At 52.0% G+C, this 20,205-nt stretch overlaps 1 long non-coding RNA gene across 1 annotated transcript in view; it reads left to right on the forward strand.

Moving 5' to 3' along the window:
• LOC112545638 (uncharacterized) overlaps positions 1-20,205 on the forward strand; it is a 37,590-nt gene that overhangs the window by 8,439 nt on the left and 8,946 nt on the right. Inside the window, exons 3-5 of the long non-coding RNA XR_012895826.1 lie at positions 498-559; positions 17,008-17,166; positions 19,115-19,307. This is a non-coding gene — a long non-coding RNA (uncharacterized LOC112545638). The remainder of the gene's footprint in view (positions 1-497; positions 560-17,007; positions 17,167-19,114; positions 19,308-20,205) is intronic.

Genomic DNA, 20,205 nt, shown 5'->3' on the forward strand with positions numbered 1-20,205 from the left:
GGACAGGGCCATCGCCTGGAGAGCTTGCCTCCCCGCACGCACGTCAGCTTTGACCATGCATGCAGGGTCAGAAGGGAAAGCAGGTCAGCTCAAATGAGGGTTGCCAACTCTTAAGGATTGGCCTGGAGTTTCCTGGAGTTAAAGATTAATCTTTATTTAAATATTATGTCATGTGATGAAATCTCCAGGAAAAGGTCCAACCAAAATTGGCAACCCCAGCTCAGATCCTGTGTTGTGTCACATGGGTCAGGTTGATTCCTGCTGTTCCAGTCCTCCAGGCTTGTGCCTTGTTCTTGCATAGAACAATTCCCTTGAGGGAGATGTCGTTTGCCCCGTAGTGATACCTGTTGTGTCTCGCCCCTGGACCCTCCTGGGTGGCATGCAGGGCTGGGTATGTTCCTTCGCAGTGCTATTCTAAGAGCAGTAGCAGAGGCTGGCAGATGTAGGTCGAACATCTTTGTTAAGAAATCTTTGGGGATAACCTCCTTTACTGTTAGTTTGCAGAGGGATTTAGAACAGAACATTGACGGGAATCAACGTGAGTCAGCCAGGATCGCAGGTAAATCATGTCAGACTAATTTGTTTACTTTTGCTAATGAAATAACGATTGATCTAGGATGCATAAGTCTTTCTTGATTTCTGACAGTTTTGTATGATGAATTATTGTATGAACTCTCTACATTTAGGTTAAAGTAAACAAGTACTAAGCTGTGTTAGTCTGTCACTTTAAAAACGATGAGTAGTTCTGTGCCACTTTAGAGACTAACAAAATATGTAGAGTCAAGAGCTTTCATGGGCAAAACTCCCTTCCTCAGATGAGCTTCTAGCCAGACATCCTAAGGAGATTTGGTTTAACAGCCTCAGCCCTGAGGGACCTGCACAGTTGTCTGGAACCAAAAGAAGGTGAAACTATGAACAAAATACTGATTCATCAAACCTGCCTATTCCCGTTCCTCTCATAACGATCTGCAAACTGCTTAACCAGGGTAGCAGGAGTCTGGAGGCATTTCAGTGGTCTTGCCGGCAGCGACTGTTGGGTGTAAGATGGGCTGACTTTGTCAGTAACCAGAGCTGCCCCACCCACAGGATGGTTCAGGGTGGCCGTCCCAGACCCTGTGCTTTGGGAGAGGTCGCGGGGGCTGCCTCAGCTGTCCTGTGGGCAGGACCCAGGGCAGCCCAGGGGTCCTGGCGCAGGGCAGCCGCAGAGGTCAGCCTCCGCCACCGCACTCACAACGACGGTGGGAGCCGGAGCAACCCAGCAGCCTGCTCCACTTTGTCCTGACGCCATCTCCTGGCCCGCTGCGCTCGGCTTCACCGTGGCAGCAGGAAGCAACATGCCTGTCCCCAGGGCACCCTGCGCCCCACCACTGTGCTGAAGCAGAGCGCAGCGGGCTGGGTGAGGCAGGCAGCAAGGAGCTCTATGGTCCCAGGAGGGGCAGGGCCTCTGGCAGAAGGGCGGGGCTGGGACTTGCTTCCCTTAGGCCCAAAGTGCACTGGGTGGGGTTCCGGCAGCAATTTAAAGGGTCTGGGGCTCTGGCTGCCACCACTTAATTGCTGGGCCCCAGGCAGTTGCTCCCAGCAGACCTGATGTAAATAAAAGGAAAGACACATGGAATAAGACCAGACTCCACATCACTGGGAAATTGACTTGCAAGGCCCCCGATGTCTTCCCCCCGGTATTGAAACCAAACCAGCTGTGTAAATCAAATCTAGAATGGATGGGCATGACAGTTCGACTGGTTAGTGATGACTCCAAGTCAACCATAGCAAGGCAAGTTGTTGGTTCACGTAGTAGCATTATGAAAAATAGATGGGCAGTCAGAATGTAACTCTCTGGTTGCCTGGTGGTTATCTCAGGGTGTCTGTCTATCTGTCTGACTTATATCATAGAATCATATAACTGGAAGAGACCTCAGAAGGTCATCAAGTCCAGCCCCCTGCTCTAAGCAGGACCAATTCCAACTAAATCAACCCGGCCAGGGCTTTGTCAAGCCGAGACTTAAACACCTCTAGGGATGGAGACTCCACTACTTCCCTAGGTAGCCCATTCCAGTGCTTCCCCACTCTCCTAGGCTGTGTCCAGACTCCATGCCTCCGTCGACGGAGGCATGTAGATTAGCCAGCTCGGAAGAGGGAAATGAAGCCGCGATTAAAATAATCGCGGCTTCATTTAAATTTAAATGGCTGCCCCGATCTGCCGATCAGCTGTTTGTCGGCAGATCGGGAGAGTCTGGACGCGATGCCCCGACAAAGAAGCCTTTCTTCATCGACACAGGTAAACCTGGTTTCACGAGGCTTACCTGTGTCGATGAAGAAAGGCTTCTTTGTCGGGGCATCGCGTCCAGACTCTCCCGATCTGCCGACAAACAGCTGATCGGCAGATCGGGGCAGCCATTTAAATTTAAATGAAGCCGCGATTATTTTAATCGCGGCTTCATTTCCCTCTTCCGAGCTGGCTAATCTACATGCCTCCGTCGACGGAGGCATGGAGTCTGGACACAGCCCTAGTGAAATAGTTTTTCCTAATATCCAACCTGGACCTCTCCCACCACAACTTGAGACCATTGCTCCTTGTTCTGCCATCTGTCACTACTGAGAACAGCCTCTCTCCATCCTCTTTGGAACCTCCCTTCAGGAAGTTGAAGGCTGCTATCAAATCCCCCCTCACTCTTCGCTTCTGCAGACTAAACAGACCCAAGTCCCTCAGCCTCTCCTCATAAGTCATATGCTCCAGCCCCCTAATCATTTTGGTTGCCCTCCGCTGGACCCTCTCCAATGCGTCCACATCCTTTTTGTAGTGGGGGGCCGCTGGACACAATACTCCAGATGCGGCCTCACCAAAGCCGAATAAAGGGGAATGATGACATCTCTGGATCTGCTGGCAATGCTCCTCTTAATGCACACAGCTCAGCACACAGTAAGAAAGCCCCAATAACAAAACACTTCCCTCAAGAGTCCTGTATCTGCTTCTCCTTCACCTGGAGAACTCCCTCTCAAAACTCCCTGTTCGCAAGCTCCTTGGTCGCTTGCCCACTGCCTTATAAAGCCCCTCCCCCTACCAAGGCTCAGCCAATCAGCAGAGGCTTCTAGAATTCAAACTTTAATTAGAAGCCAACAGTTTCCACCTGCCAATCACAGCCAATCACAGCACAAACTCCATCAAGGGGAGGGGGAGGGCAGAGGGGAGGTGGGAAAAAAAAAGCCTCTCAAACACAGGGGAAAATAAATAAATAAATAAACAAAAAACAAAAAAGAACACACACCAACCCTCACTCACAAACACAAGCTCAGCACACAGCAAGAAAGCCCCAAACACAACACCCACTTCCCTCAAGACTCCTGTATCTGCTTCTCCTCTACCTGGAGAACTCCCTCCCACCTTGAAGTAGCCTGCTTTAAGGTGGTCATCCTGTAAGAGGTGATGGCTAAGTAGCAGACACAAGGTGGGGGAAGGGGAATTACAGATGATTTTGTGTGTGCGCATTAAGTGTTTTATACAAAAGAAATTATCAATCAGGGGAAGGGCAGACCTTGAACACAAAAGAGAAAGTGAGAAACCACATCAGAAAGCAAATGCCGCAGTAACTCTTAACTCTGCACTGAGAAGCGTGAGACAGCTTCTTCAGTGAGGTTCTCTTCCCATTCACATACTGCGCAGTGCAGGAGCGGAGGCACTCGCTCCGTTCGGTTTCACAAAGAGAAGGTTACAAGCTGACTCGATTTACAGCTCATAAATACCTACACGGGGAACAAAAACATTGATAATGGGCTCTTCAGTCTGGCAGACAAAGGCATAGCACAATGCCGGGGTTGGAAGTTGGAGCTGGAGGGATTCACACTGGAAATACTGTGGATTTCTTGAACAGCAAAGGTAATTAACCTTTGGAGCAATTTACAAGCCTTGTGGTGGCATCTCCATTCCCAGCAATGTGTAAATCAGGATAGGCTAGCAGATATAACTGCTCTGCTCAGGTTCCAGCAGCGGGAGGTCCCGTGGACCTGTGTCGTGCAGGAGGTCAGAATCATTGTGGTCCCTTCTGATTTATTATCTACGACTGCAAAATCTGTGTCACGCTCTGTTCCCTTCAGTGACCTCAGGAAGGAGAATAGACTCTACCTCAAATACAGGCTCTTCAGGTCCTTGGCGCTCTTTCTCCTCCACCAGGGAACTGGAGGAGCCCACCAGCTCTAGACTAACCAGCGCTAAGGAACCACAGGAAGGGGTAAGCTCCCGCTCCAGATTTACATGGCATGATGAATGCTCAGTCTTCCACTGTGCTTCCAGCACCGGACTGAGTCCTGCTCAGCTGGCACCACGGATGAGGCACCTTATAGCGTACTTCGCGCTGTGGCCTCACGGAAACGTTCCCTCCTCACGCCTGTTCTCAGTGTGCTGAGGAGCAGAGGGGCAGGACAAGACGGATACAAACTGGGGAGCCGCTGGAAGAGCCAGATGCCTCCTGCCTGCTGCTGGGGCTGGAGCCTGAAGAGGATCCCTGCAGTGCTGAGGGCTTGCGAGAGCTGTGGACCCACCAGCGCACTGCAGAGCAGCTGGGACTGCTAGTGGCCATCCACCCCAGCCAAGGCACCAGACAAAGGGGTCATAGGAAGCAGCGCAGGGACGCTAGATTATAGTCTGGTTGGGCTGTTTCCTGAGTCTGGCTCAGCCCGTTTTGGCTGGATCCCCACTGACCCAGTGGAGGTTCCCTCTGCCATTGTCAGGGTCTTGGGCTGGGACCTGCTGGAGCAGGGTGGGTCCAGTTCCCCCTTCCCTCTGCCACCAGCCCCACCCTTGGCTGGCAGCCTCCCCACCGTCAGCCAAGTGGCCTGCATTGGTCGGCCAGCTGCCAAGCTAGGGTGTCAGACTGCTTGGTGACCTGCCTGAGCTCCCTACGTTGTTTCTTGCTCTGCCCTGCCAAGAGCACCCAGGCTTCAGACAGCCAGTTCCCCAGTAACCCTAGCAATGACCACTCATCCTGCAGCCCCATTCCCTGCATTTCCTGGGCACTTTTGCATTGCATTTAGACACGGGGCTGGCCCAGGCCACAGGCTACGGCTAAGGGGCTGTTTCATTGCAGAGTAGATGGGATCTAGGACACTGCAAGGGGGGAGGGTGCCAGCCCAAACAGCTGGCATGGGCCTGCCACAAGTGCAGTGCAGTGCAGTGCAGTGCAGACATACATTGACCCAGAATGTCCTTTGCAATTCCTGTCCACCCTCTCCCCCTCCCGAACTGGAGCAGTGCTGGCTGTCTGCACACATTTACCTGCACACATTTACCTTCCTCGTGGAGTCTGACTTCACTCCAGGTCTTAAACTTGAGGGCTCCTCGGCACAGCGGGGGCTTCTGGGTAGGGTTTATAGCCATGCTTATCGTAGCCCACCCAAGACTCTGCTTTGTTCCATCACTCAGGCGTTCTGAAAAGTTGTATGAACTGACATTGCCTGCTGGAGACTGGCCTGCGCAGACGATAAAGGGCCTGTTACTACGGCCAGTTGATGGAGATCCCCTTTAGTGCTGGTGAGAGAGCCCTTTGCTTTTGCAGCTGAGGAACCAGGCTGTGGCAGGCAAGAGCGTTGTGTGTGGAGCTGTAATGGTTTGTGGCCACTGTAGCTGAGTCAAGGGAGAGAAGTTCTTGTATTGATCCAGCTTTTAGGGAGAGCAGTGGTACATTCATTATACACCTGTACTGCTTGAATTCAGTGGGCTCTCTGCAGGAAGGCTTCATAGGTAAGAAATCCCAAGCACACACCTGAAAGACAGTGGGGCTGGCTGGTAGCTTCAGGATGCCTGTGTCCTGTCTCCAGCCAGATGCAAACCTTGTTTAGCCAGTTCTGGGAGTCACTAGATCTAAGGGCTGCAAACAGTTAAAAATGTCTTGATCGGTGCAAGGGGGGGGGGGTGGTGAGCTGCCAGGACCTGTCCAGAGAGTTGTCCCTGAGCTTAGACAGGGAGGCAGGCTGACAGAGGGAGAATTCTGTGGCATTGTCTCCGATGAACAAGATCTGCATGTGGCTGCATGTGGTTTGTGGGTTTGAAGAGCTATATTCTGTGAAAGTCTTTTGTTCTAAGTAAAAGATACTTTGCTTTAAAGGGGGCTGTTTTCAGGGTCATCGATTCCCCTTGTCATTGCCTGGAGCCTGCAGAACGGAGCATAACTCAGACCTTCTGTGGTAATCACTTTAAGCACCCGGGGACTGCAGCCCAGGGCCTGGTCTGAGATCTCTGTAATTCCACCTGGAGCCGGGTGAGATGAGAAGGGACCAGGTGCAGATCAGCTGGTCACTGTGACACTGCATTCCAGTCCTGGCTGTACCAGGGCATGGGTGGGTGAGATTAATTTTTGTGTCCTCATCCCTTCTTTGCAATACACTCCCTTTTCCACAAGGTCATCACCACCTACTGACTTTATTTCTCATGTCAAGCTGCCCATTCCTGCGGAGTCCAGTCCGGGGGGGATGCTGCAGTTTTACTGTGGCTCCAAATGCAGTAATTGCAGAATTCTCCCAGGACTAACAGTCGGAGGGTTCAGCCTGCAAGCCGGAAAGTGAAATGGAAACAGGCGGCAAGACACAGAGTTACTACGGGTCTCTCTCTGCCTCCCACGCAGTGCGTGGTCTCAGCTTATTTTGGCTTCAACGCCAAGCCTGGGTGTGAAACGGGAACAGACTAGTCCCTTTGATCTCGTTATTTCAGGAGGCAGCACTGGGGAAGGAACCCAGAAAGCTAGAAGACGGAACAGGGGAGCAGAAACTGCCACTCTAGAAGCCTCTGGGTGGGGTTGGATGATGTGGGGGCTCCTGCTGCTCCCTAGAGCCAGGCTGGCATTTCAGTGCCGGGGAAAATATAGGCAATGAGCTAATCTGACCAGAAGGCCTTCGCCTGCCGAACGTGAACATGCTGGGCCACTCTGTGCTGAGCCACTCCTGAGGCGCCAGTGGGGTCGCAGGGCTGTACCTGGAGCCGAAATTGTTCTGTCCTGTGCGCTCTCTCGAGTTGGGCAGCTACAGATTCACAAGGGGATGGGAGCTGATGGGGTTGTCAGCCCTGCAGGGGGGACTCTGTCCATGTTTCATTTGCAGAGGCGTACAGCAGTAAAGCTTAGTGAGGACAGCGTCTTGCAGTGAATGCTCCAGATGAACACCGGAGAAAAGGGCTTTGTCCTTCTCTGTTGCTTTGAAATTCCTCCAGGCATTCAGAGAGTAATGGCTACAGCAAGCCCAGCCAGTCAGTCTGACCCAACACAAAACCAAACAGACACGTGCGACTCTGAACCATTGCTGCCTTTCACCCTGTAGTGCCCGGGATTTGTTGGCAACAGCTCTGTGTAGACAAAGCCCTGGGATACAGCTGAGGCAGATGTCTGTAGTGTCCCAACAGAGGCATCCTCTCCTGCTGCCTCCCAGGACTTTGTCTACACAGGGAGATTTTAGGCACAAATTCCCCCTGGCGCTGTATGTACTAGGACTCTGACTGGTGCTAGCCGCAGTGCAGTGAAAATGATGTTAGCCACAGGGAAAAGTTTTTCTGAAATTCCCTAGTCCAAACCTGGCCCGAGAGTTTCCAGTGTCCCTTGCAGTGAAACGTTCTGGCCCCGCGCTGGTGTGCTGTGCATGCTTTGACTAGCTAACCGTGGAGGCAGCAGAGAGAAAGCAAGGAGCATGTGCGCACTCCCAGAGCGGGTGTCATGGGAGGGGTTGGGGGAACAGTCTCTGCAGGGCTTTCTTCCATGCTATCTGTAAAGAGCGAATGCCACACAGCCGCTAAGGGGCCCTGGATAGGGGCATTTACCAGTAAGGCCAGGCTGGGAGCTCTCCCTTGGAGCCAGACCTGCAGCTGGCAGTGTAATTGAAGCACCAGTCCCCCAGGGCAGGTAGGAGGAGGCAGGGAAGAAGCAGCCTGATGAGCGCGGACGGAAGTTGTCTCTGGTCAGAAGGGGCTGGAGGCTTATTCATGGTCAGGAGGGTGGTTGTTAACAGGAGACCTCCCAGTCGCGGAGGCTGCATTTGAATTCTTCTGGCCTTCCTCTCTCCTCGCCTCCCCATCCCTCCCACCGGCCCTTCTCCAGTCCTGAATCTGCAGGGAAGGCTAAAATGCAAAATGCAGGGGTGGCTGTGCTGTCCTTGCTCACTGGCCATCAGCCTCACACATGTGAACAAGAGCTGGCCAGCCTGAGCAGGGACAGCACAATCCACCCTTACTGGTCCTTCATAGGCGTGTCAGGGCTTCATTACCTTTCCACTTGTGCTGCCTCCCTTGGTGCTCATGGCCATTTAGAACAAAGTGATGGGACAGAGCAGCATGGTAACAGGCCTTTAACTCCTTTCTCAGGGGTCTCTATATTATCTGGTGCATCAAATGCAGCAGGGGGACGGTTTGCAGAAAGGCTGGCAGGAGCTTCCCACAGAGACAGAAGCTGATAAGCCAGGCCGGGAGCATCTCTGAGGAGTTGTACACATCTGAGTTAGTGTTAAATCACATACCTGTTAAAAGCAGAACTAGTCCAGGTCACGCATGCGTGCGTGTGTATCCACACACAGACGCACTATTTTTATGGGTTTCCTTTTGTAATTCTGCATCTCACTGCTCTTGTTGCTCTTGCAATGTGCAACATGGATGCAGGTCAAGGTTAGGAATACATTTCACGCTTTTGCACAAACACGATGTGAGATGAAGACATGCGGACGAGAGAGGGTATTTTCTCATAAGAAAGGAAACCCAACCAGATACAAGCCTGACAGTCAAGAGTGTATAAGAAACTTCCTTAGGAAGTTCAAACAAGCTAATGCTTTTAAACGGAGAGAGGGAAATTAGAAAAACAAAACAAAACCTCCAGGAGTTTATTTACATCCTCACAATTGTTCTCCAAGTCACTGTCTTGGTGGGTGACCTTTTCTGCTCTCCTGTTTGATCAGATCTCTGCTCTGATGGCAGCAAAGGCGAATACAGTGTGGTTTATGTGTTGATGAGCAATTAATAATTGTACCATGTTTCACTCGAGCAGCCTGTTAACTGCCCCCTGGGAGGGGGCAAAATAGCAGCGAACCAGATTGTGAAACAGACCGGAGTTTGTGCTTGTTCTGTAGGGAAACAAAATGTGAGGGTTCCCTCCGTCATCAAGAGCAGTAAATAACTGATGCTCAACTTGATGTCTCTTTCAGCTACTGCTTTATCTCCCCAGCCTGGGTGCTAGAAGCCAAGGAAATAGTCCCTGTAGTTTGGGTGACAGTGTTTTAGAGCCGTCTAATCCTTGCTTTTGTTTTCTGCGACAGCCTTGGTACAGCAGGCTTTGCCTGTCCACCCTCAGCTCACCCCCATCAAAACACCAGTTTCCATCCTTCCTGCCCAGTGTTGAAAACTAAACCCAGCTGTTCACTAGCCATGTGTCTAGCCCTAGAATACCCACCTGGTACAAGTGCATTGTGAGAGCAGCTGGATACGTATGGGAAGAACATGTGCAGTGGGTTAGTCATTTAATACATTTACAATCCAGTTGCCACAGGTTACATGAGATGCCGCTTTTGATTGACAGCTCTGGAGACTGACGTAATCTCCATCGCACGACAGGCGCTGCTTGTGTAGTAGCAGAGCAGGCTGCCCCCACTGTGCCCTGCCTTAGGATTACCCGTCAGGGTGCGGCCTGCAGCTGCAGAAGGCCCATCTTCATGCCCAGCCAGCCATCAGCCTCTTAGCAAGACAGCAGCCAAGGTGCTTGCCTAACTAGCCAACGGGCTTCCTCTGGGCGCTGGGCTGAGAACACCAGCTCCGGCCCTCCACAGCTGTGAGAGTCTCACGCTCCCTGGCAGGGCCCAAACCAGCGAGTAGGGCCAGGCCGACATGCAGTCGCCGGGATGATTGCAGCATGTGCAGACGTACCTGAGCTAAACGGCTGACAGTGTGGCAGCAAGGACCCTGCTGAGAGCAAGAACTGTAAGTATGTGCCCAGGGCTCCAGCCGGGCTCATGGTGAAGCTGTCTCTAGGCAGCTGCTCTCACTAGCTTAGTGCAAGCTGGATCTGTCCAGCTGAGCAGCAGTCACCCCTCCCAATGCAATGTCTCCCTGGCCTTTGCGGGAAAGCACTGCGTATAGCCCTCCTCCTCTCCAGAGCTTGGATGGTGTGAGGAGCTGGGCCTGTAGGAGAGCTCTGTCGTGGTAAGCACATCTTGGCCAGGCTCTTTGGTCGGAGTGCTTGCTGGCCATTACGTCGTTACGTGCCCATTGGTTTTGGGAGGGGTGATTATTTTGTTTTGGTGGGTGTATGGTGGTTATAGGATTCATGGCCATCTGCTAGGAGTCGAGTGCCTGGTGGCATAGGGATGGTAGGAAGCTTTGCTTTGTGACTCTCTGCAGCATGGGCACAGCGATTCGTGGGAGGATGGGCAAGTCACGACTGGTCAGTACATGTTGCAGTGCATATGCCAGTGCATGTTGATCAGTGTGTGGTAAGCACGGCCGTTGACGTGGGACTCCTAAAACTTGTGCCCAACCCATCTTCATGCAGGCTCCTGAATTAAACTGATCCAGGAAACTCCTTTTCAGACTGTCAGCGAAATGTGTTCATCTCTGCTCTGAACATGTGCCAGATTGTAAATGCTTCAGGCCAGGGACTGTGTCTCTTTGCAATGTCTGCAAAGTGCTGTGTCTGTTACTGGCACAGGATTTACAGCAGCTGTGGGAAATAAAGTGGGTTGCTGTGTTCCTATAGACTAGAAATGACTGGATGTGGGCAAAATTGATACATTGTTGCCATTAACGTTCCAGCCTGCATTAGTGATTGATTACCTTAGCAATAGAGCTGTAGTTGAGGATCAATATAGTGCAATGTGCTAACTTTTTAACATAGTCAGATGGCTGCTTAGATCTCCTTGGAATCTCCGTTCCCTGCTTAATTAGAGGTATTTGATGTGATAGTATTATACACCCCATAGGCCCACAAGTAGTGGGTGTAGGATTTTTGTACGGGTAAATAGGAAAGTGTTTGGAACGTGATTGTCAAGTAAAACATGAATGAAGTCTTCATGGTTTTTTGAAAGGACGAAGATGCTCCTGAGAGAGCTTCACATAAATGCTTAAAGAAGCCAAACAAAGAGCAGAGCATTTCCTAAGCTTGGCTGCATGTTGTGTGTGTACCACTGAAGCAGGGCATTGGGTACAGGTAAGAACATTAAAAACAACGAGGGGTCCCGGATATATGTGGGATGGGATTTCACATCTATCCAGAGCAGGAGACATTGGGCCACAGTCTAGTCTGCACCTCAAGTCAATTTGGAGCAACTACACTAATGTAATCGCTGAATAAGCTTGTTGATTTCAGGTAATTACTTCTGATGGGACTGATTCTGATCTCATTGTATACCATGCACGGATGGTTCTGGTGCAAGCAGTATTGCATGAAGCCTTGTGAATAACATTGTTCTTGGCTTCTGTTATTTCCTGCCCAGTTCATCGGATGAAGTGGGGTTTGCCCACGAAGCTCGTGATTCTGTGTATTGTGGTTAGTCCCTCGGGTGCTACAGGACCCCTCGTTGTTTTTAATGTTCTTACCTGTACCCAATGCCCTACTTCAGTGGTACACACACAACATGCAGCCAAGCTTAGGAAATGCACTGCTCTTTGTTTGGCTTCTTTGAGAGGTTATGTGACGCTGTCTCAGGAGCCAAGCATCCATCTTGCTTGGCCAGTCCCAATTAGTAAACACCTCGAGGGTGCAGGAAATAGCATGGGATGATCCAGCACGGAGGTCACTAGCTTGGGTTCCATTCCCTGTGCTGCCACCGACTTCCTGTATGAACCTGAGCAAGTTACGGAGCTTTCTGCCCTCAGGTCTCTGAGGGTCCAGCTACACTGTGTTTTATTTTTCGGAAGAGGTATGCAAATAGTGCTCGTATTTGCATACCTTCTTCCGTTTTTTTCCCCGGAAAAGGCTTTTCTGCCATTTGGCCCCGTTTTCCTGGTAAAATGAGGTTTACAGGGGCTTTTGAAAGAGGGTTTTTTTCCTGACATTTGGCCCTGTGTAGATGGGACCAAATGGTGGAAAAGCCTCTTCTGAGGAAAAAACCAGAAGAAGGTATGCAAATGTGAGTGCTATTTGCATACCTCTTCTGAAAAATAAAACACAGTGTAGCTGTACCCTGAGTGGGGACCTTGTTGCAACCCTGTGTCTCAGGAAGGCAGTGAGGGCAAATGCTAGAGCTGTGAAGTGTTTGGAGCAGCCCTGCTAGGAAGTGCTCTGTAAGGGAGCTAGGGATTGGTAGCTCACTGGTAATGAATTCTCTTCCTGGTGCTGATGAGCTTGGGCAGGTGGAGGTGCAGTTTCTCCTGTGAGACAGATGAGTGGGCCTTTTATCCAGTTGGGCTGGTATTACCTAGCTAACCTACCTATCTCCTAGAGCTGGCAGGGACCTTGAGAGGTCATGGAGTCCAGTCCCCTGCCCTCACGGCAAGACCAAGTACCATCCCTGACAGATTTGCCCTAGATCCCTAAATGACCTCCTCAAGGATTGAGCTCACAACCCTGGGTTTAGCAGGCCAGTGCTCAAACCACTGAGCTATCCCTCCTCCCCCATTGGCTGAATGGAGGTACTGGGTCAGGATTAAGGTGCAGTGGTTGTAATTGTAACCGATTATTGATTAGGGCTCTCAGTTGAAAGCCAGAAGACCCAACAAGAAAGAGGGGTAGACCTAGGATGACTTGGAAGCTTATGAATATCAGTGACACAGAAAAAATTCATTTGAAATGGGAGGACTTGGGTCACACGGAGGCTGATAAGCGAGCCTGGTGAATGTGGATGGCCCAGTGTGAGAAGGTCTAGGGAAAGGTGAGGCCAAACCGAAGTAAGTGGTATAGGACTGGAATAGATTGGAGCACCATGCACTGGGATAGGAACCCAGTCCCGGTCTACACTGGGGCGTTATTTCAAAATAACCCCCCTCAGGTTGAATTAATAAGTGAAGCGTCCACACTACCAAGCCCGTTATTTTGAAATAACAGGCCGTCTATTCTGAAATGCCTGTTTTCCTCGGGGAATAACGCTCATTTTGAAATAACGGTCGTGTGGAGGCTCCACTGCTGCTATTTCGAAATAACTGCACCCCAGAGTCATTCAAGGTAGTGACTCCACTGGGCTTCTAAGTCAAGGTAGCGCGTCCACGTTAACGGAGCCTGCCTCAGATGAATTTCGAGGCTCCCCCGGAGTGGGGACACACTATTTCAATGCTTTAAGTCTGGAGTTACGTCTAATTTAGTTATTTCCAAAAACGTCCTAGTGTAGAGAAGGGCTCAGTGACCGAGTGGTCCGCGCTGTGCCAGGCTCTGGCGTGAGCCTTACATCCCCTGCAAACACATCAGTCAAACCCTTCCCCCCATGCAAGGACCCTGCGCGTGTGAGAGGCCTGAGTTCAGGGCACACAGCAGAGCCCACAGGACTTTTCCATGGGCAGTGTGTCCTGCAGCTCCTGCTGTGCAGCTGGTTGAGATCCAGGCACAAATGCCATCGGTGTCTCCGTTACCTCTCCCTCCACGGGAGTTCTGGGCAGTGGAAGAGTCACCTCTAAAGAGGGCTCTGGTGCCTGTCTTGGAAGCGGAGGTCTCTGCCATGTAGCTGAGTCTCTTCCAGGCTCCCCTCCCAGGAGGTTGTCCCCTTCCCCCTCTTCTCCTGAGCCCACCTCCCTGCTCGGGGCTGATGTGCTGCATTTCGTTAGGGGTGGCTTTGGCAGGTGAAGGGGAGGGCTGGTTCTCTGTCCTGCTCTTCCTGCTGCCTTACCCCACAGAGGTTTGTCCTCACGGTCCCCCATCATCCCCTGAGCTGGTTGCTCTTTCTCCCCCTCCCCTTCCCCCTCTGTTCTTTCTTCCCACTCGCAGCAGCTCTGGACCAAACTGGCTATCGGGGGCTGGAGCAGCCTCCCCCTCCCCCAGCACTGACAGGACTGATATCGTCTGCTCAGCACAGCGGCATGAGCGTGCATGCAAAGACGTTCCTCGGCCGCCTTAATTGTTTGTATCTGTGACCCCAACGCCTTTGTAAATAAAACGGTCTAATCTCCAGGGAACTGCCTGCCCGAGAGCGCCGAGCGCATAAATCAATATGTAAATGCGGCCGCCAGAGGAAGGATGAACTAGGACTTTGCCAAACTGTGATGGAGCATGTGGGGAGACTCGCTGGTGCTGTATGTCTTGCCAAGTGTGTCGCAGGGACGCAGTGCCTGGGCCGTGGGCAGGGGGAGGGGAGAGGCTTGAGCAGGGCTTGAATTCCCCCCCTGGAGTGATGGGGGTTCGGGGCTGATCTAATTGCTGGTTAGCCTCAGGCTCTGAGTGATTCTCCCCCTGTCCTAGTGCCCCCCACCACCCTCATTGCCTTCTCCTTTCTGCGAGCTGCTGCTTTCCTGCCTTGCAAACACCCTGTTGGCCAGCAGCAGGCACAGCCCTTGGGCTCTCCCAGCAGCCCCACATAACCATCCTTGCTTGGCCCTTTCCAGGCGCCTGCATGAACCAGGCCGAGGGCGCGGGGAGTTTCACCTGCGAAGTGATTCAAAGGCCGCAGCTTCCAGGGCAAATCCCTTTGGCTGCTCTAGGCCCGGAGACAGGTCAGCACTGCCCGAATGAGGGGCCACGCTGGTGAATTGCAGACTAGCAAGTCCCCAGGGCCCCCAGCGGGGCTTCAGCATCTTACTGGCTAAACAGCCGTGATCCCCAGGGGAGCTCGGCCAAAGCCGCCCTTGTCACAGCCGCTGTTGGCTCTGCAGTGTGGACAGACAAAGCGGAGCAGAGCGTCCCGCTCTTTCCTCCTCGTGCTGAGGCGCCTGGGCTGGAGACCTGCCCTGTGGCTCGAGCTGGAGCAGCCCCAGGGGATCGGCCCAGCGAAGATCAGGGCTTGGGCTGTCTTCCGGCTCCACCTGCCGCCTCTGGCGGTTTAAAGGCCTTGTCCCTGCGCAGCGCTGAAGGGCTCTAGGGGTTTCCTGCCTGCTCGCACTGCACGGCTGCCAGCATGTCCCTCTGCCCCCACACTGAGCGTGCCTGTGGCCAGTGGGGGCGGTGCCACGTCCCCTTGGTGCCTAGGAACTGCTGCCAGAAGGGGATGCCCTGGATAAGCACTGCACCCCCAGTGACGTCACCCCCATGCCCTCCCAGAGCCTTAGGAGAGGGCGCAGGCCCTGGGCATTCTGAGGCCCATCAAAATCTCTGCCAACCTGCGGCCCCTCGCTGCTGGCTGCAAGTGCCGGCCTGTGAGATACTAAGCAGCAGAGGAGCAGGCCCAGTGTTTGACCTGGAAGCGGCGCTTTGGCCTGCTGTGTTCCAGGCCACCCAGTCCTGGGCTGATGAAAGGAGCCCTAGCAGCAGGCTGTCGGAAACCTTGCATATGCGGCTGTTTTCTGTGCTGGTCTCATGTGCAGGAGAGGGGGGCGAAGCATCCCTGGTCCTGTCTCACGCGATTCCTTACGCTCTGAATTCCGACCCTTGTTTTGCAACACTCCACGTGCAATTTTATCACCTTCAACAATGGAATCTGTCACCTTCAGGCTGCTTTATCGGGATCTGGGCCTGGAGCCCAGCCGGCTGTAACCCTGCTCAGGGCAGCTTCCACCCGGTGCTGGAGCCCACTCTCACCCCGCCAGCGCCCAGTGATTAGCTCGCTGAGTGGGAGTTAGAGGGGCCACATGGACTGCTCCCAGGGACGGTTGGTTAAACGGTCTCATTCCCAACTCTCTGCGTTTCTTCTGACGTGTGCGTCCAAATCCTCTTTCTGTTGCCTTTCTCCTGCTCTGGGGAACTAAAACAAAAGCGAGAAGCCAGACGCTGCAGGACAGTCAGTGTTCAGAATATTTTCAGACTTGGTTTTGTTTAATTAAATGTAGATTTTAAACGGTCTAACCCCACCCGTGTCAGCTAGATTGTGAAAATACCTGCGTGTTTCTTTGAATCAGCTTAGGTGTTGGATCTGATTGGCGATAAATCCACCTGTGATCCTTCTTCAGAAGATGCAGCAACTGTCATAAGAACGGCCACACTAGGTCAGACCAAAGGTCCATCCAGCCCAGTGACCTGTCTGCTGACAGTGGCCAGCACCAGGTGCCCCAGAGGGGGTAGACAAAAGACAATGATCAAGCGATTTGTCTCCTGCCATCCCTCTCCAGCCTCTCACAAACAGAGGCCAAGGACACCATTCCTACCCCCTGGCTAATAGCCTTTTATGGACCTAACCTCCATGAATTAATCTAGCTCTTTTTTAAACTCTGTTATAGTCCTAGCCTTCACAGCCTCCTCAGGCAAGGAGTTCCACAGGTTGACTGTGCGCTGTGTGAGGAAGAACTTTCTTTTATTAGTTCTAAACCTGCTGCCCATTAATTTCACTTGTCTTCACTGCTCTGGAAGTGTCGTGGTTTGTTATTTCCCTTGTTTATCCGCCAATGTGAAATACGGGGGTCAGTGTGCTTCTCTTCGCTGTTTTTTGTGGGTTTACTGTAGGTCCTGCTTTTTTTCCCTGTACTCTTACGTGGTGAGTGCAGCTCTCCCAGCTGAAATAATAGTTTGAAAAAATGAATATGGGCTGATTGAAAATTTTCTGTTGAATTTGGTTTCCCAACTAAATGGTTTTTTTTAAATGAAAAGAACCTGCTTCTGCAGAAAATTGTCACTTTTCATCTGGCCTCAGCCCTTCTGCAAACTAAAAATCTTATGGCTGAACTTTTTGGCTTTTTTTTTAACAAAATTCAATTTCCACAAAGATTACACCAATCTTTTTTCATGTTCATGAAATTTTCCACATGGGAAATAAATTCCAACCAGTCCTTTCTGTACACACATACATATGCACGAGCCTGGCTTCTCAGGTTTTAATTTGAAACAGCTCACCTCGAAACAGAAATACTTCCTCAACGGAATGGGGTCTTTTCTTCCTGTGTTCACTGTCGTTTGCTTGCAGACAGTTGACTATGCCTTTTGGCTTGGTGCTGGAGGGTTACTTGCCTCATCCTGGCTCAGTGGCACTGATTTTTTTTTTTTTTATCAGGAGTTGAAAAGCTGGGTAAAAACTGACAGCAGCATTACAGGCCAGCAGGAATCTATGGTTTCTGTCTTCTGAGGTATTGTAGCTGTGTTGGTCCCAGCCCCAAAGAAGAGCTTTGTGAAAGCCTGTCTCTTCTCCCAACAGAAGTCGATCTAGTAAAAGGTACTGACTCACTCCCCTTGTGTCTCATGTTTTCTATCTGACATTTCGAAGCAGCTTTCTCTATGGCTTCTAGGCACTAGCCCAGCTATGAATCTTCACAGTGCCCCTTTAATATTAGGGTTGCAGTTAGTACCGCAGTTCATGTCCTGTGTGCAGGTCTGAGATCCTACCCAGCTACGCTGTCCTACCAATAGCCTTAGCTCTGGGCTGGAGGAGGGGAAAGTTCCCTTTCCCTGCTGGCTCCCGCCCGAGGCCTGCCTTAATGCTGTCGGTTTATCCTACTGAGATTCTGAGGACGTGGTGCTCGACTATTGAGCGCACATTCTGAGCTGCCATCAGCCCAGTGCAGGAAGCAGGTGGGAGCAAAAGTGCATCACCATTTCCCCTAATTTCTAGGACCAGCTGGGAACCGCTCCTGCTCCTGCCTCTGGTGCTGAGAGGTTGTGTAGGCAGCTGGGAATAGTCGGAGGACAAAGACGCTCCGGCCTGCGTTCAGGCCCCTGCCACGCCACCCAAGAATACCCTTTATGAATGGGAACCTGGCAGAAAGTCACTAACTGGTTTACACAGGGCTCCCCTTCAGCACTTGCTACATTAGCCCCGAGTTCCCTCAGCTCTGCGGATGCACCTCAGCGCTGACTTGCCTCAGTCGCAGATATTCTAGCCCTGGACCTCTCCTGAGCTGACCCCCCTGCTAACATGCCTCACTGGCTCCTCCCCAAATCTCCACCGTGAAAAACCTCTCTGCAGGCACGTGCAAATGAGGTTGTCAAAGCAGCAAAACAAATCATTCAGCTGATGAAAATGATGGAAACTCCACTGACTTAGGACAGGAAAAAGGACTTTGTCCCACCAGTGGCCTCTTGCAAGGCACCTGCTGGAGACGCATCCTCTGCATGTTATTCCTCAACTGGTTCGCTCTTTGGATTCCTTTTGTCTTGCCAGTCTTACAGCAGCACATGGAGCAGGATTTTCCACCTGCTCCTCAGATCTTCCACCCGGAGCATCTCTTTCTCCCGGCTAGTTAGCCCTTTAGAACACCGTGTTTAGATAACACTGATGAGCCAGGCTTTGGGACTCTGCCTGTAGGAGGGATTTGATTGGGGTCCACCAGGCAGGAGGCTGCTAACCTCATTTCACTTCAGACTTCCCCTCAGACTCAGGGCTTTACATCCTGCTTCCCTCTGGGCCACATCCCACTGCAAGAGAAAGGAAAGCAGGTGGAATCAGTCTGCTCTCCTGCAGCCCCCTCGCCAGACTGCCAGCATCGGGCACCATTCCCATCCCTCGGCACGGATGGGCTTGGTGGAAATGACACTGCCAATCAGGCCCTGGGGCGGGGACAAACGGGACACTTGCCTCCGGGCCCAGCGATTCAAAGGGGCCTGGAACCGCCTTGTCACCTCCACTGGTGCTGTGGCAGTGACGGCGGCCACGGTCACAGCCACGGGGTCTTTGAATTACCACTGGCATGCCACGCTGTCTGCGCCAGAGCCCCAGGCGGCACGCTCTGGCTGGCGCTGAGGGCAGGAGGGTGTGACTCACTCTGGGCTGCCCCAGCCCCACCCCTTCTGCCTGAGGCCCCACCCCTTCGGGGATCGAGGAGCCAAGGTCACCCACCCGCTTTGCCCAGGGGCCTGGCGATTCTGTCAGCCTCCCTGCTGTCAATATACACCTTGACTGTTCGTTTGCTTTGGGCTTTTTTGTTTCTATTTCCAGTTACCTGCAGTAGCCCCAGGGAGCTCTGAAAACATGGGGCCAGATCCTATTAAATCTCATGAATTTACAGCAGATGAGAATAGGCCCCAAAATGTTTTTCTGGCCTATTTTTCTCCCTTTCTCCTTAGTAAACATCAATTCCCCTTTGTCTCACCTATTGATTTATTTTCTTCAGTGCTGAAATTGACACGGCCTTTTGGTTTCCTTTCTTATTTTACCATCCGCATAGTGATGCCAGCCCAGCTGCCGAACAGTCAGAGGGGAAGCACATGCTTTACTTTGGTAGACTCAGAAACCTGAGACGACTCACAAGACGGTATTTCAGCAAGAGAAATAGGCAGTGAGAATTCATCAAGAAAGCATCACTACCTGGGTAAATTAAAACCAGGTGCTGCCTCCCACCACAAGGTGACGCTGTTCAGGTAGTCATGTGTCATTGCCCCTTTAATACAGTCAATTATTTATCCTCCAGGGAAAGGTTTTGAAAGTAGAGATGTTAAAATGTGGAATGAAAATGTCAGCGGTTCCATGCGGCAGTCGGTTCCCGGCAGCTGGTATGTGTCGGGAGCGGCTTTTAAGCCAGCTCCCCTTGCGTCCTGGGAGCCTGTGTGTAATTTTGCATGTTCACAGATGAGCCTGGGTTACTGTTTACAGGGTTACACTTTCCCATCACTGTCTGAAAGGCCAGGTGCTCCTGAGGGGAGGGAAGGTTTGTATGCGGCTTCACTTCAGGTTGCTAAAGAAGTGCCGAAAAGCAGGTTTTGTGGCTTCTAGAAATTCCTCTTCTTGTCACCTGATGAAATATCAGGATCAGAGAACGCGGCCTCCCTGCTTTGGCTGGGAAACTCCTTGGAGGAGCAGATGAGTGAAGCAGGAGCTCAGGTATCTTCGTTTCTCCGGGAGTCCTCTTCTCCCTCTCCAAAAAACTGGACAGTTGCCTGTATGATGGGAGTGTCCAGCGGAGCCTGCTGCTCCTTCCCACTGCTGCTGTAGTGCAGGGCAAGCGGGGGAGGAGAGGAAGCAAAGCCTCCTGCTCATTCTTTCTGCTGCTGTCACAAAAAGACAGCCCCATGGAGTGGGCCAGCTCCTGTCATGCAAATACTCCTGCCTGTTCCCTCTGTTGCAGAGCCAGGCAGGCCCACTGGGGGGGGGGGGGGTCTAATCTTACAGGCTTCCTACTCATTCCTTTGCCTTTGGCTCACAGTTAGGCAGGGGGAGTTGTACCAACTGCTAGAGCCAGATACAGGGGCAGGCGGGTGAGTCCCATCACAAACACACTGGAGGCCCTTTGAGGTTAACCCTGATGTAGTGAATGGGGCC

Source organism: Pelodiscus sinensis, chromosome 14 (genome assembly GCF_049634645.1).
Source record: "Pelodiscus sinensis isolate JC-2024 chromosome 14, ASM4963464v1, whole genome shotgun sequence".
In the NCBI taxonomy this organism is placed as follows: Eukaryota; Metazoa; Chordata; order Testudines; family Trionychidae; genus Pelodiscus; species Pelodiscus sinensis.